A 14,108-nucleotide genomic window follows, 5' to 3' on the forward strand; every position below is an offset into this window, starting at 1 on the left:
AAAAATGTATCTGTGGGATTTGTATATGGGATCTGTGTCACATGAATATACAACCCGAATACAACCTGAGTCTGAATACAGTATTATTAATGTGTTTACAGTAACACAGCCACAAACATAATTTGTCAAATAATGAATGGATATATGTTGCAGGTGATGGGATATACTCTAGGTTTAAGAGAATCTTTTTAATTCAGTTGATTAAAAGCTGCAAATTCATCACAGCATTGTTAGTGTACATCAGTGTTAAAGTAAATTCTAAATTAAGTCCAAATTATTGATCTAAGGCCAAGAGGCCATAGTAAATGGCCATAAAATCAGCTACATGCATAATTTTGCAATATGCCCACAGGAAGGGGCTAGCTCAGGCTATTCTACTGTGTAATGTATTATTCAGCACAGCTGCCCGTCCTCAGGCTTTCAAATCACAGAACAGGAGGGATACAGAATAACTGATGTTTACTGTCTCCACCACCCCCCTCTCTCTCAACTATGGTCGTTTCTTAAAACCTCCTTTAAGAAACGCTCAATTGTAGAAGCATTAGAAATGCTATGTTTCAAAATTTGTAAAATCATGAACAATACTGCAGAAAAAAACATGAGGTTTAAAGTATTGAGGCACAATAATGTAATAATGTGTGTAATTTGAGTGTATATTATCTTCAGTAATACTGTAACTGATGGTATCTGTTTGCATGTGAGCTAGGACAAGTGGAAATAAAATCCCTCATAAAATATATCTGCTGGTAATAGAGATCAGGATAAGAGCTATTTGTATGGTAATATCTTTATATACTGCATTTTCTACAGAGACTGGTGCTGAATGTGAAAAATGTGCTCATCTATTTTATGAAATTGCATTAGCCTGAAAAGAACACGAGCAAATGAGAAGGAAAAGTAGGACATTGTGGTTAATACATGCATATTTGGCTTTGAAAAGTGGCACGCGTTTACATTCTGTGGAAGTGATCTGTTATAATAATGATTTTATTCTACTTTGCAAAATCCAATTTAATGCAAAGTCCTTGTGCTATCAAATATTCATAAAGCAGTTCTGGTATACATGAAAAAGCTGTTATTATCTGGTAATGAGGGCAGGGATATTGCACTAAATGATAATGATTATATAATATTTTTTATTAATTTTTCTGTATTGCCAATGGTATCCTCATTCATTCATTCATTCATTGTCTGTAACCGCTTATCCAGTTCAAGGTCGCGTTGGGTCCGGAGCCTACCCAGAATCACTGGGTGCAAGGCAGGATGACACCCTGGAGGGGGCGCCAGTCCTTCACAGTGTGGCCAATGGTATCATCCATATTAATACATTTAAATCCCCATGTCCAAATATATATCTATAATTTTGTAGACTATCCAACATTTCTTCTAATATCAAGTGTATTTATTCTCATCACTCTATGGAATGAACTTTCACTGCTCCAAAGCTCAATGCTTCGACAAACCTTGAGCAGTGTTTGTTATACACAAAAACATGTGCATGTGTCAAAGCTGTCCACAAATGTTGCTGTCTGAGAATTTCAGAGCCCAAAGAAGGGTCAGAGTCTAAAATGTTGGCAGAATACATTATATGTTTGAATCAGCACATTGTAGATTTGCTGATTCACTGTGGAAACTTATACTCTGTTCTGTCAACATTTCAGACAATTTATGGAAATAGTGGATGTTGTCAAAGAAGAAAAGGACCATCCAAATTTTTACAAGAATGAGGTTCAAATGATCTGTCATGATAATATGGATGTATAGTGCCCATGGTATGAATATCTTACCTATCTGTGGAGACGCCTTTAACCCTAAAGCAATAGATTTCAAGGTTGAATTAAATCATCTAAAGATAGAACTCGTAGCATTAATGCAGTGACATCACTATTATAAACATTTTTTGGTAAATAAAACAGCGATATGTAAATTAATCATCATCTCACACACATTTCTCCATGCTTACGATGTGTATGTCTTTAAAATCAATTCTTGTCTAAATCAAATAAGCCCTGCATTGACAAGATTTGGTTATAGGTTATTGTTGAAAGCAGTGCTGCCATTATTCTATATATGATTTAATTTAGAGCCATTTAACGTTGCAAAACCAAATAACAGCAATTTCCACTCGTGATTAGCTTTGCTACTTTCCCCAACTGATGTGATACATAAAGTTTGAAAAGAGAAAAACACCAATATCTAAAACCACATTAAATTAATATATGTATAGATATTTACTTTTTACCTGGCTGTCACAATGGTGCAACAGTTACTGTTACACACCTCCAGAGCTGTGGGGTTGTGGGTTCAAAACCTAAACCTAAACCTGCCTTGGTACAGTGTGTGTGTGGACTTTGGTGTGTTCTCCCCGTGCCTGCATGGGTTTTCTCTGGGTGCTCTGGTGTGCACCTTCAGTCCACAAAACACATTCTGGTAAATAGATTGGCTGTGCAATTTGTCGACAGGGGTGAGTGTGAGTGACTGCATGAGTGATGCCCTTTGATGGACTGGTGCCCTGTCCAGGGTGTGCTCTTGCCCTGAGCTCATCAATTCCAAGTAGGCACCTGACCCACTCCTACCATGGAATGGAATGTGCAGAGCAAAAAACAACACAGCAATGTTGTTTATTCCGTTTTGCCTTCAAAGAGAAAACTGCTGGATTACACAAAATGTATTTAGAGCTTCACATCCCTAAACTCTGACTTCATGTTGAAAATTAAAAGAAAGATTTACTGAAGTGAAGTAAAATTACAATAAGGAATTGCATAGTGGAGTTGGCCTGATTACAAGTGCATATTTTAATAATAGCACAGCTGGTTTAGTGCTGTGCTGCTAGTGAGGTTCTTGCTGCTGGTCATTGCACCTGTTCAAAAGTTTTCTACAATTGTGTTGTTGCAGTAATTGCTCATAGATGCCCCCTACTGGCATAAAAAACCTGAGGGATATTTCACAAATCAAGACAACTTGTTTGATACATATATCAAGCATGAACTTCTGGGGAGCTGCGAAATTCTGCTGTGTTAAATATCCCTCTGGACATGCACCCATAAAACACTAATGAAAGTAAAATAAAACCCATAAAAGCCCAAAGTTAGCACCGTGCTGACAGCAACGCCCAGTAACCTCAAAAACACATCTCAAACTCGAGTGTTATCACGATTACAAAATTTTGACTTTGACGTCATCATTTTTTTTAATTATTATTATTTTAATGACAATGAGGGGAATGTGTATTTTCCATTACAAATAAGAACATAATAATAAACATATTTTACTTGGAGATACGTAATGATTGAAACTGTAACATTTAAACAACATTTAAACAAACACGGAAATCCATTTCAGAAACACCATGCTCAAGGGAAAATCTCAGAGAACAGCAGCTGTGTGTTGCTGCTCACAGCGTTACATGTTTTCGTCGTCACTGCTGAAATACTCTAGAGGAAACACTGATTAAATAAATGTCTTTTGTAGACTATTTTATTAATTCCAAATTTGGCTTCAAGTCGCTTCAACGGTCAGCAGACCGCTGCTATTAAACAGCCCTGATGCATTTTCTCTTCTGCCTAAGCTGAGAATCAGCAAAGTGCCACCCTGTGGCACATCAACACAACTGCTTGACTGGTACTAATAATTTTTATTGACAAGGTATCGCAATACGTTTTGTAACATCAGTAGGACATACCGTGCAACACTTCTCTAGGCACATATATCCATTCACTTCTTAATACACAGAGTATCAAGTAACTTCTTTTTTTTTATTTTGGAGAAACAAGCACTATAAAGACAACACGTAGCAATGAATGTTTGGCTCCAAAGTGACAAAGATCTGCAGTTCTCTAATGGTCCACATGTGGCCTCAAATGACGGCTATGCTCAAGGTGAGTCTGGCTTCCTTAATTCAGCCAAAAGTTTACCTTACGGGCCAGATATCACGAGTGTCGCAGATGTTGCCCACAAATGTGGGCAAAATCAATATCTGGACCACACAGACCCACAGATTAAGCCCAAATATGTCTGCTATCTCTGAAAGTGGAAGAGGAAAGCAGTTTCTGAGTTTAGCCCTATGCCCAAAGTCATACCTGTCCAATACAAAAAAAGAGCTAAGTGACATTCCTATAAAACACTCTTCAACTATGGGCTTAACTGCTTTGTGGAATATCCCACAGGTGTATTTCCACATGACAATGCAAGATGAGCATGTTAAGACATGCTAAACCATCATCATCATCATCTTCTTCTTCTTTTCCGCTTCTCCATTTAAGGGTCGTGGTGGCAACAGGGCGAGCAAAGAAGCCCAGAGGTCTCTGTCCCTCGCAACATCCACCAAGTCCTCCTGGGGGATCCCAAGGCGTTCCCAGGCCAGCCAGGAGATATAATCTCTCCAGTGTGTCCTGGGTCTACCTCGGGGCCTCCTTCCAGTTGGACGTGCCTGGTATACCTCCAGTGGGAGGCGTCGAGGAGGTATCCTCCTCAGATGCCCAAACCACCTCAACTGACTAGTCTCAACGTGTAAGAACCAGCGACTCTACTCCAAGCTCCTCCCTAGTCACTGAGTTCCTCACAGGATCACGGAGAGTACGTCCAGCAACCTGTCGGAGAAAGCTCATTTCGGCCGCTTGTATCCGCAATGACCATAAGTGAGAGTGGCGACGTAGACTGACCGGTAATTTGAAAGCTTTGTTTTATGGCTCAGCTCTCTCTTCACCACAATGGTCCGGTACAGTGACCGCATTAATACAGACGCTGCACCTAACCTACGGTCAATCTTACTTTCCCTCTTCCCATTACTCAAGACCCTGAGATTGGGGCAGGTTCTCACCCCTTACCTGAAGGGAGCATGTCATCTATTTCCGGGAGATAACCATGGCCTCAGACTTGGAGGTGCTGATCCGCATACCGACCGCTTCACTGTCGGAGTGTTTTCCAGAACCTCTTTGAAGCCGCCCGGAAGTCATTCTACATGGCCTCTCCAAACTCCTCCCATGTTCTGGATTTTGCTTCAGCAACTGCCACAGCTGCAGCCTTTTTTGCCTGCCTGTAGGCCATCCTCAGAATCGGAAGTTCCTCGAGTTAGCCAATCCCGAAAATTCTCCTTCTTCCGCTTGACAGCTTCCCTCACCCCCAGTGTCCACCAACGGGTTCTTGGTTGGCCGCCATAACAGGCACGACAAGCTTTTGGCCACAGCTACATGCAGCCGCATTCGCCTTATCTCCTCAGGAACATGTCTGAAGTTCTGAAGAGTTGAAATCCATCCGGACAGAGTCATCTGCCAGCTTTTCCCAGCACACCCTCAGTATTCGTTTGGGTTTACCAGGTCTGTCCGGCAGCTTTCCCCGCCATCGGATCCAACTTACCACCAGATGGTGATTGGTTGACAGTTCAGACACGACCACAAAGTCGATCACTGACCTTTGGCCCAGGGTGCTCTGGTACCAAGTACACTTATGAGCAATTTTATATTTGAACATGGTGTTCTTTATGGACAAACCATGACTAGCACAGAAGTCTAACAACATCACACCGCTCGGGTTCAGATCAGGCAGGCCATTCCTCCCAATCACTCCTCTCCAGGTTTCCCAGTCATTGCCAAGGTGAGCATTGAAGTCCCCCAGCAAAACAATAGAGTCAGTGCATGGAATCCCCTCTAGAACTCCACTTACTGCCTCCAAGAAGGCCGAATACTCTGAACTGCTGTCGATGCATACACACAACAGTCAAGGTTTTCCTCTCTGCAAGCCGGAGCCGCATTGAGGCGACCCTCTCATTTACTGGGACAAACTCCAGATGTACAGCCGCCGGGGACTTGTGAGTATCACCACCAGAGCCCACACCAGAGCCCACACTGTGTGTAGAGGTGAGCCCAACTATATCAAACTGGTATCTCTCAACCTCATGCACCAGCTCTGGCTCTTTCCCCCCAGTGAAGTTATGTTCCACGTACCAAGAACCAGTTTCCGCTGACAAGTTCCACTGACAAGCCCCCGCTCTGTGCCCGATGGGCATTGCACCGCACTCCTACTCTGGATCTTGTGGGTGGTGAGCCCACATGATCCTTCCATGTTGCCATTTCGGGCTGAGCCCGGCCGGATTATGTGGGCTACCCGGCCACCAGGCACTCGCCATCAGACACTACCCCCAGGCCTGGCTCCAGGGGTAGGTCCCGGTAACCCTCTCCTGGGCAGGGTACGCTGAGTTTTAATAGGTGTACTCATAGGGATGCTTTTGGATCATGCTTGTCTGGATCTTCACTCCAGACCTGTTCGCCATGGGAGACCCTACTGGGAGCTAAGAGCCCCCGACGACATAGCCCTGAAAGTCATGAGAGCACACAAGCCCTTCCGCCACGACAAGGCCCTGATCCAGGAAGGGTCATGCTAAACCTCTCTCTGAATATGTGTGGTACACTAAAAAAAGCCTCCTGTATCTGTGCAGCTAAAGCCTTGTAAAAAATATTTGTTCACAAAAATTCAATCAGCAATATGCTTTGCATCTCAAAATGTTATCAAAAGTATCTAGCTCATGAATTGTCACCTCCCACCCTTGTACATAATGTGTTGGAAATAGTGGCAGAATATGACTGTTGTTTTGTGCTTTGCAAAGTTGGGTGGGCACAATTTTTTTGTCGACTGGGGCCAGGAGGGGGTTACTGCACTTTACAGAGTTTACAAAAAATGGCAGCACGGTTTTGTGTGCCTTTTGCTTCCATTACCACAGTGTGAGCCATTTAATTTAGTTCAATGTTTAGTTCATAGCGCAGCTAAGGCTGTCAGAGTTGTATGCCAGTCTTGGCTTTTTTGTATTTGTATCGCCCACACACCTAACATTAAATATCAACTCTTTGCTGTATACAACTCTGTAGAGTCAGTTGTCCCTGAAATATTTGTTTTATATTTGAGAAAGGAAAACATGAAAGGACTCCAGCACAGCTATCAGTTAAAATTTTATCAAGAAAAAAAAGTGTACATATTATTCAGCACCCAGGCTTGTCTGGCTGTCTGGTACAATAAAAGAAATTTCATGGCTTTGATGTGGTGAATAAAAAGTTTCCAAAGGGGCGGAGTTTCAATAGCTTTTCCGTGTGGGAAGTAGGCCGCACTCCCCACTAATCTATATAACACTGTGTTGGATGGCGCGGCTCCTTAATTTTAGGGCTGAAAAAGTATTATATGTTCTTATTGTCGACATAAATCACCTTAACCAACTTATTACCAACATCTAGGTATATATTGAGTATGTCTTGTGCAATTAAATTGTAGTTTAATGTTTTGAATGTGTTTACTTTTACTCGCGATTGAGTCTGAGGTGAGTTAAGGTGTCATTTAAGGTGGAATGTAAATTATAAGGTGAAATTACAGGTACTGATTGTTCGTAGAACATTGTTTTTGTTTTTTGTTGAATATAATTATCTTAAATTGGCACTTGTTGACATTGTTTAACCATCTTTTGTACACTTTGTGTAGACAATGAAAATAAATGCTCCACATTACTGTGATGAGTGGGTGTCTTCAATCCAATGGCAGAGCAAATCTTGAACAACACAACGCAGAAGTAAAGCTCACTCCCTGTTGTTTTTGTGTATTTACAGAGTAAAACGGGATAAACGTTGTCCACTACATAATCCAGCCCTCTCCCCATTGTTTCCCTGTAGTTACAGTGTAAGAAGGAGTGAACTGTGGGGAACTACATAATCCAGCCCACTGCCCGTTGTTTCCTTGTTTCCCTGTATTAATGGTGTAAGAAGGAGAGAACAACACTTACTTTGTGGTTTCTTTTTATATGTGTATAAAGCTTTGCATGTCTTATTATTGTGTTATGTGTATATATATATATATTGGAACATAAATGTGTATATATATATATTGGAACATATAGGGAAGACATTTCAAACGTACAGAGCCAAAGCTCATCGTATTATTCAGAACCATACAATGAAGTTCAAGACAATAAGAAGCATAATAAACCCCTGGATTGTGAGTGAAGCTTGCCTGCTGAATAAAAGTGTAAAATAAAGTCCCCAATTGCTAAAGTACTAGTAGGAACAGGTAAGTATTTTATACTGATTCAAATCTTAATCTGTTTGTTATGGGAAGGCACGCTGTAAATACCCGTTAAATACACTTTAAAATATGGGAACATACACCATAAAACGTGTGAAGATACACAGTAAGTGTGAGGAAAGTACACATTAAGAAGCAGGCTGTGTTCATATTTTTTTTTTACTGAGATTTGTCCTCATGAATGGACAAGAATAACAGACCTGAAATTACTGTTCAAATTCTCCTTTTTTCTCTTTATTTTTAAAGAATGAATAACTGACTGTACATTTAAACAAGATGTCTGGTCCTGAGTATGTAACCAAAATATCAGAAGATTTCTTCAATCCATGGTCAGTTTTTGTTATTTTAATATTCTGCAATTAAAGACCCACTCATTTTAGTGATTAGATATAAATTATATTTTTAGAGCCCTGTCTAACTACTGTCTAACCACATTAAAATTAGGCTTGTGTTATTTCCCCCCCAACCATAAATGTCATTTTAGAAGGCAGATTCTTGCTTGTTATTCATAATATTTGTATTCAACCATTTAGTTCCTCCTTAAATGGGTCAATTTAAGAGTCTTATTTGCACTTTCTCCAGCTTCTTATTGAATACTCATTTCCACCATAAATAGCTATGCGAAGCTAACAACCCGGTCTCACAGCTACTTGTGATAGAGTCACATATATAGGAGACTGCGTATATAGTGACATAGTCTCATATTTCCGACATTTTATGCAACAATATCACAATCATAAGTGAAGACATTTCAATTCTTACTCTTTATTTTAATTAATCACATCGTGAGACTAAGGACATGAATATATAACATCAACCATAACATCAAGACCACCTCCTTATTCCTACATTCACTTTTCTCTATTCTCTCAGCTCCACTGACCGTATATGAGCACTTTGTAATTCTGCAATTACAGGCTACATGCATGTTGCTCTGCATACTTTGTTTGCCTCTTTTACCCTGTTCTTCAATGGTTAGGTGTTAGGACCTCCAAAGGATCACAACAGTTTAGGAACAAGTTGGGTTGGTCGTGTGGTGGTGGTGATGGTGTGTTATTGCAAAAGTTGCAAATGTATGAGTGGATCAGACACAGCAGTGTAGTCAGTGGAGCTGAGGGAATAGACAGTGAGTGTAAAAACAAGGAAGTGATCATAATGTCATGTCTGATTGATGTATCTAAAGAGTCTGAGAGAGAGAGAGAGAGAAGCACAATCTCATTTTCCACTTCGATCATTTTTTTCGTTCTCTGTTTAGCAGTATAAGCTATTGGAGCTTTGATGTAACTTTCTCTGCCATTCTTGAGAAACTAGCTCACTAGATATCAGCAGTGTGTGTACAACTATGCAAAAGACTCTGCACAGGAGCAAGTGAGTTTACATGCAGAGTGATACAGTCAGAAAGGCCATTCATCTCTGAAATGGGTTTTTACAGTCCCATGGATGCCACAGGTAATTTGTTTGATTTTTATTATCAGAGCTTTGCTTTATTGATTGCTATCAGAATGTAAAGATCATTTAAAAATCCTTTACAGTAAATTATCTACTCCAGGTTTTAATGCAAATCCCAGCCTGCATTTTTTTCCTAAAGCAAGAAACCACCCATGAGCTCAAATGACACACTAACCACCAACACCCCACCCCCTCGGTTAAGGGATTCTGCCTTGGCTCTAGAACGTTCAGTGTTTAGGTGGCATTTGAGCTGTGTTTGGGCTTTTGAAACAGTATTTAGCTAAATAGAGCCATGTTGTTTTCACCTTCTCTGACAAATTGGCTACAGTATGTTTACATTTGTTTACATTTACATGTTTTTCTCTTCTAGCCAGATGAAAGTATGCAGAATAAGAACTTAAATCTTCAGTGTAACAACCTGTTTATTGTAAAAGTGACAGTACATCTCTTGCATCTTGAAATTAGGTGATGCAAACAAATGGGGAAATTTTATGGACATTTCCTTAGTGCTCCATATTCTTTAATACACTTTAAAAAATATCATTGCATCCTCAACTGCATCCTCAAAATGACAAAATCTCTTTCCTTTTTTTCTTGCTGATGATGTAAGACTCTTTCTGGATTCACTGGGGATATATTTCACATTCTTCACAGGAAAAAGAAAAACAATTTATGTGAATGCTAAGATTCTTTTTTTGTTTTTCAAAGTCTCAGCTTGTTGAGCCACAGAGGAATTCAGTCTGTTCAAGCCGCTTTTATGTTGCTGAAGAAAAGGCTGTTGCTGTAAATCAAGTCCCAAAGCAATGAAGCTGTTTCTAATGCCAGAAGAGGACCATGCATATGCATATAAAAACATATCAGTAGGGTAGAGGGAAAAGTTAAACTTCAGTGGTTGCCGCATCATGCTTTAGGCACATACAGGAAAAAGACTTCTAATAGTTTATGCTTGTTTTAGTGTTTATTAGTGCCCTCCGGTGGCATTAACTGAGAACTAAGGACTAAAAATGTAATACAATATCAAAACCAAATGCACAAATCAGTGGGAGGAATATATTTTCTTGTATTGAATCAGTGAATATTCATGAGAACTAAACAAATGGAGTATATTTAAAGGGTTCATATCATGGAAAACTGATTTTCCCTCATTTATTTTGAAAAAAAGGAATGGTGGAGGAGGTGAAATAACAATTAAAAAAATAGCATCAAAATGTACTCATAAAACTACTGTAAATAAGTACTCTTTCCTGCCATTTCCATATATAGAAGCTGCAAAAAATATCAGTTTTTTATTTATTGCACGTCCAAGGTCAGTGCTTTTACTTATTGTCATTGTCAGCATCCTTCTCCCCTTTCTCTTTTCAAAATATTGGCTAATTCCATATGTTTTGGCCCAGAATATTTCCTGAAAGAGGCACAATAAAAGGCAGCCCATCACAACAAAACACATATAAACACTAATCTATGTAAGACACAGTAACAAATAAATAAATAAATAAATAAAACCCCAGCATATTCAGGACGTGTTAGAAAAAAATAACATAAGGTTAAAGCAGAGTAAAAGAACTAGTGCATACAGTGTTAAAACTAACAGTGCTCAATCTATATGAAGATGGAAGTACTTTGTTTGAAACAGTATCCAGTTTTACATACATAGAAATTATGTATTTAGTTGTATGCACAATTTTGGACTCCCCTAATCAAATTCATTATACTTCATTAGTGATTTCTTTGCCAGTATGAGTGTAAAGGTTCTATTACATTGCTCAGTTTAACATAGTAAAACAAAAAATAAAAAATTAATTGACTTAAATCTATGCACAAGTCTCATTATACCTTTTCCTAAATTTATTAATCCAGCAAATAAACAGTGTATGAAATGTACAGAAATATAGCTATTATGCAATTTGACTTTTGCAACTTGCAACATTTGCGGTACATACAATAGATTAATCCTTTTCAGTATTGCTTTTAAATATACATGCATATTCAGCTTCAGAGGAAGAACACATAGGCATCCAGGTTAGGTGTTGCAGTGAGAGTGCAAAGATACAGCCTGCAGATCTGTCTAAGAAAAGTGAAATAAAGAGTGTGGCTGTGAGATGGGATTCTGTCCTACAGGAGTAGTTTCCTGCTGCAGGGTCTCATCAGACTGACAGCTGACTCCACCCCTCCTCCCTGCCAGAGCAGCTCTGGAATCCTTCAGTCAAAAGCCTTTGATTTTGAGTTGGGGGCTCCTCTCTCTGCTCTGAATGGCTGTCAGAGGCATCAGAGTGACGGACGGGCGGGTATTTCACCTCTGATAGTAACAAGTGAGGCGTTAACTCTACATGTGTGAGACCTCTGTCATTCAAGCAGTAACCTCACTCAGGCAGAGCTATTCACAGACTCGAACAAGACGGCTAAACAAAGGTGGACTGAGATGCACCCGTTTAGTGTTAGACTCTCCAACACATCAACATGACTGAAATTTCTTTTATTTACAATGTATCAACACTATATTACCTTACTAGTTTGGTATGGCTTTACATAAGCTAGTTATAACTGGATGATTGCAGGAAGATGCTGTTTCCAAAAGTTATTTTCATTAAAATATCTGGTCTTATTGTTTTAAGTGTATAAAACAAATACTTTGCTGCAAAGACAATGTAAATGCATATCCAAATATTTTTCTGCTAATCTGAACCCATCAAAAAAGCCTATTGAACTAATGTTATCAAATCAGAAATATTACATTACGATATACAGTCATACTCTGTCCTAAATGCTCTCTGATTAAATTAGTAAACCTAGCCAAAGACTAATGGAGACATTGGATTGTAACAGGAGCTGTGAGTTGAACAGAATTGAGGGGAAGCTGAGGAGTCGTCCAGTCTCAATGCTCCAGTGGGAGCAGAGCTGCAGGGATAATGGCTGACCTGTGATAGGTCAGGGCTCCAGTGCGTGGACATAGTTGTGTTTTCTTCCCTAAGTGCGGATACACTTTCCAGTGTTCATGAATATTTTAACAATGCCAAAAATATTAAAAATGGCTCTTATGTTTATTATGAGTGATAAAGAGTGAAAGAATGCTTTAAAAAAGGACTGCGCACATTAGCAGCATAAAATGCATTGTAAATTGAGCAAGTAAAATCAAATGAGAGGAACGGTCTCAGCATAATTATATCCATTTGAAATTTAAAGTGAAAAAAGTGAGAGAGATTTATTTTGACATATCCTCTATATTAAGTATTTGAGATCCTTCCATCAGGCCAAAGACTGAAAAGTTCCATTGTTAGAAAAAAATACATGAAATATTTTATTCCATCAAATGCTCCTATTCTTAATAAAAGGTGTTTAATTTGGAATACATTTTCTATTGTGCACTTATTTACTGTGGTGTTTAATATTATCTGTGGGGTACTGTAAACTTTGCACATATGGTCTCTGTCCAGTGAAGAGGGAAAAACCTTATTAACATACAATGGAAGTCAATATTAAAACATTTTATTCCAAGTAATTTTGGAGTATTTCTATTGGTCCATTCAACATAAAATTTGCACATGATGTGAAGGACAGCTGCTCTGTTCAAACGATGTAGTGACTTAAAAATCTATAAAAATGTATATATATGTTTTTCATTAGATAGCGACGATATGTATAAAGAACAATCTTCATTGTTGCTGCTTTATAATTGTATGTAAGTGATATCACATGAGAGGGAGAGCTGTTATTCCAGCTGTTATATGCCAGTGTCAAAAAAAAAATGCAATTTCATGCAAATAAACAAATTACAATGTACGTCTGCAAAATAAAATAATTTAAAAAAAATGCTATTTAATAGGCTTGAGTTTTGAGTCAACTATAGAGTTCTACAGTGATTGTAAGTTTCAACTTTTCTAGAAAATTGATTTGTATGTGATTATATGAATAAATATTTCTCACCCGTTCATCTTACTGAAAGACAGCATTCACAAAACCCTTTCATAACGACTAAAATAAATGCATATAGGCCTTTTCAAAGTCTATCTCAACACATGTGAAATTACATTAAAATAGTCTAAACTAGATTTAGAAATGTTTAAGTAGGTTTGTCATGTAGCTTTACAAATACATTTCTTCAGTTACATCAATCATATTTCATGGGGAAAAATTCACCAAAAGTTCAAATCTCACCATTTATGAAAGCACTTTAGAATTTCAAAAAAGACCCTGGAGAATTAAACGAAAGTGATCAATCATGCCCTTTTTCACTTGGCTGCTATTGGTTATTTTGTGTGAAGGAAGAAACTGCACACATTCCAATGACCTTTGTTAATTAGGCCCTAATGGCATGAAAAATAAACTCCCTCTAGCATGTAATATACACTGATGAGCGATCCTCTCACAAGCTTTATTCTTGTTCTCACCACAGTAATCCTACCAGATCCAGTGGCAAGGAAGCCTTAGCCACAGTCTCAGGGCTGGAGAGCACACTGTTGTGTATGATTTCCGACTGGCTGCTACAGCTGCCTTGCTGCGGTCATCACCAGGCCTGTCCACTACTGTGTTGTGGGTAACAGGAGGTGGCTTTTAGCTCCCAGCTGAGCTATTAGACCTCTCTCTGTGCTTTGTGAGCCTGGACA

Source organism: Hoplias malabaricus, chromosome 10, assembly GCF_029633855.1.
Source record: "Hoplias malabaricus isolate fHopMal1 chromosome 10, fHopMal1.hap1, whole genome shotgun sequence".
In the NCBI taxonomy this organism is placed as follows: Eukaryota; Metazoa; Chordata; class Actinopteri; order Characiformes; family Erythrinidae; genus Hoplias; species Hoplias malabaricus.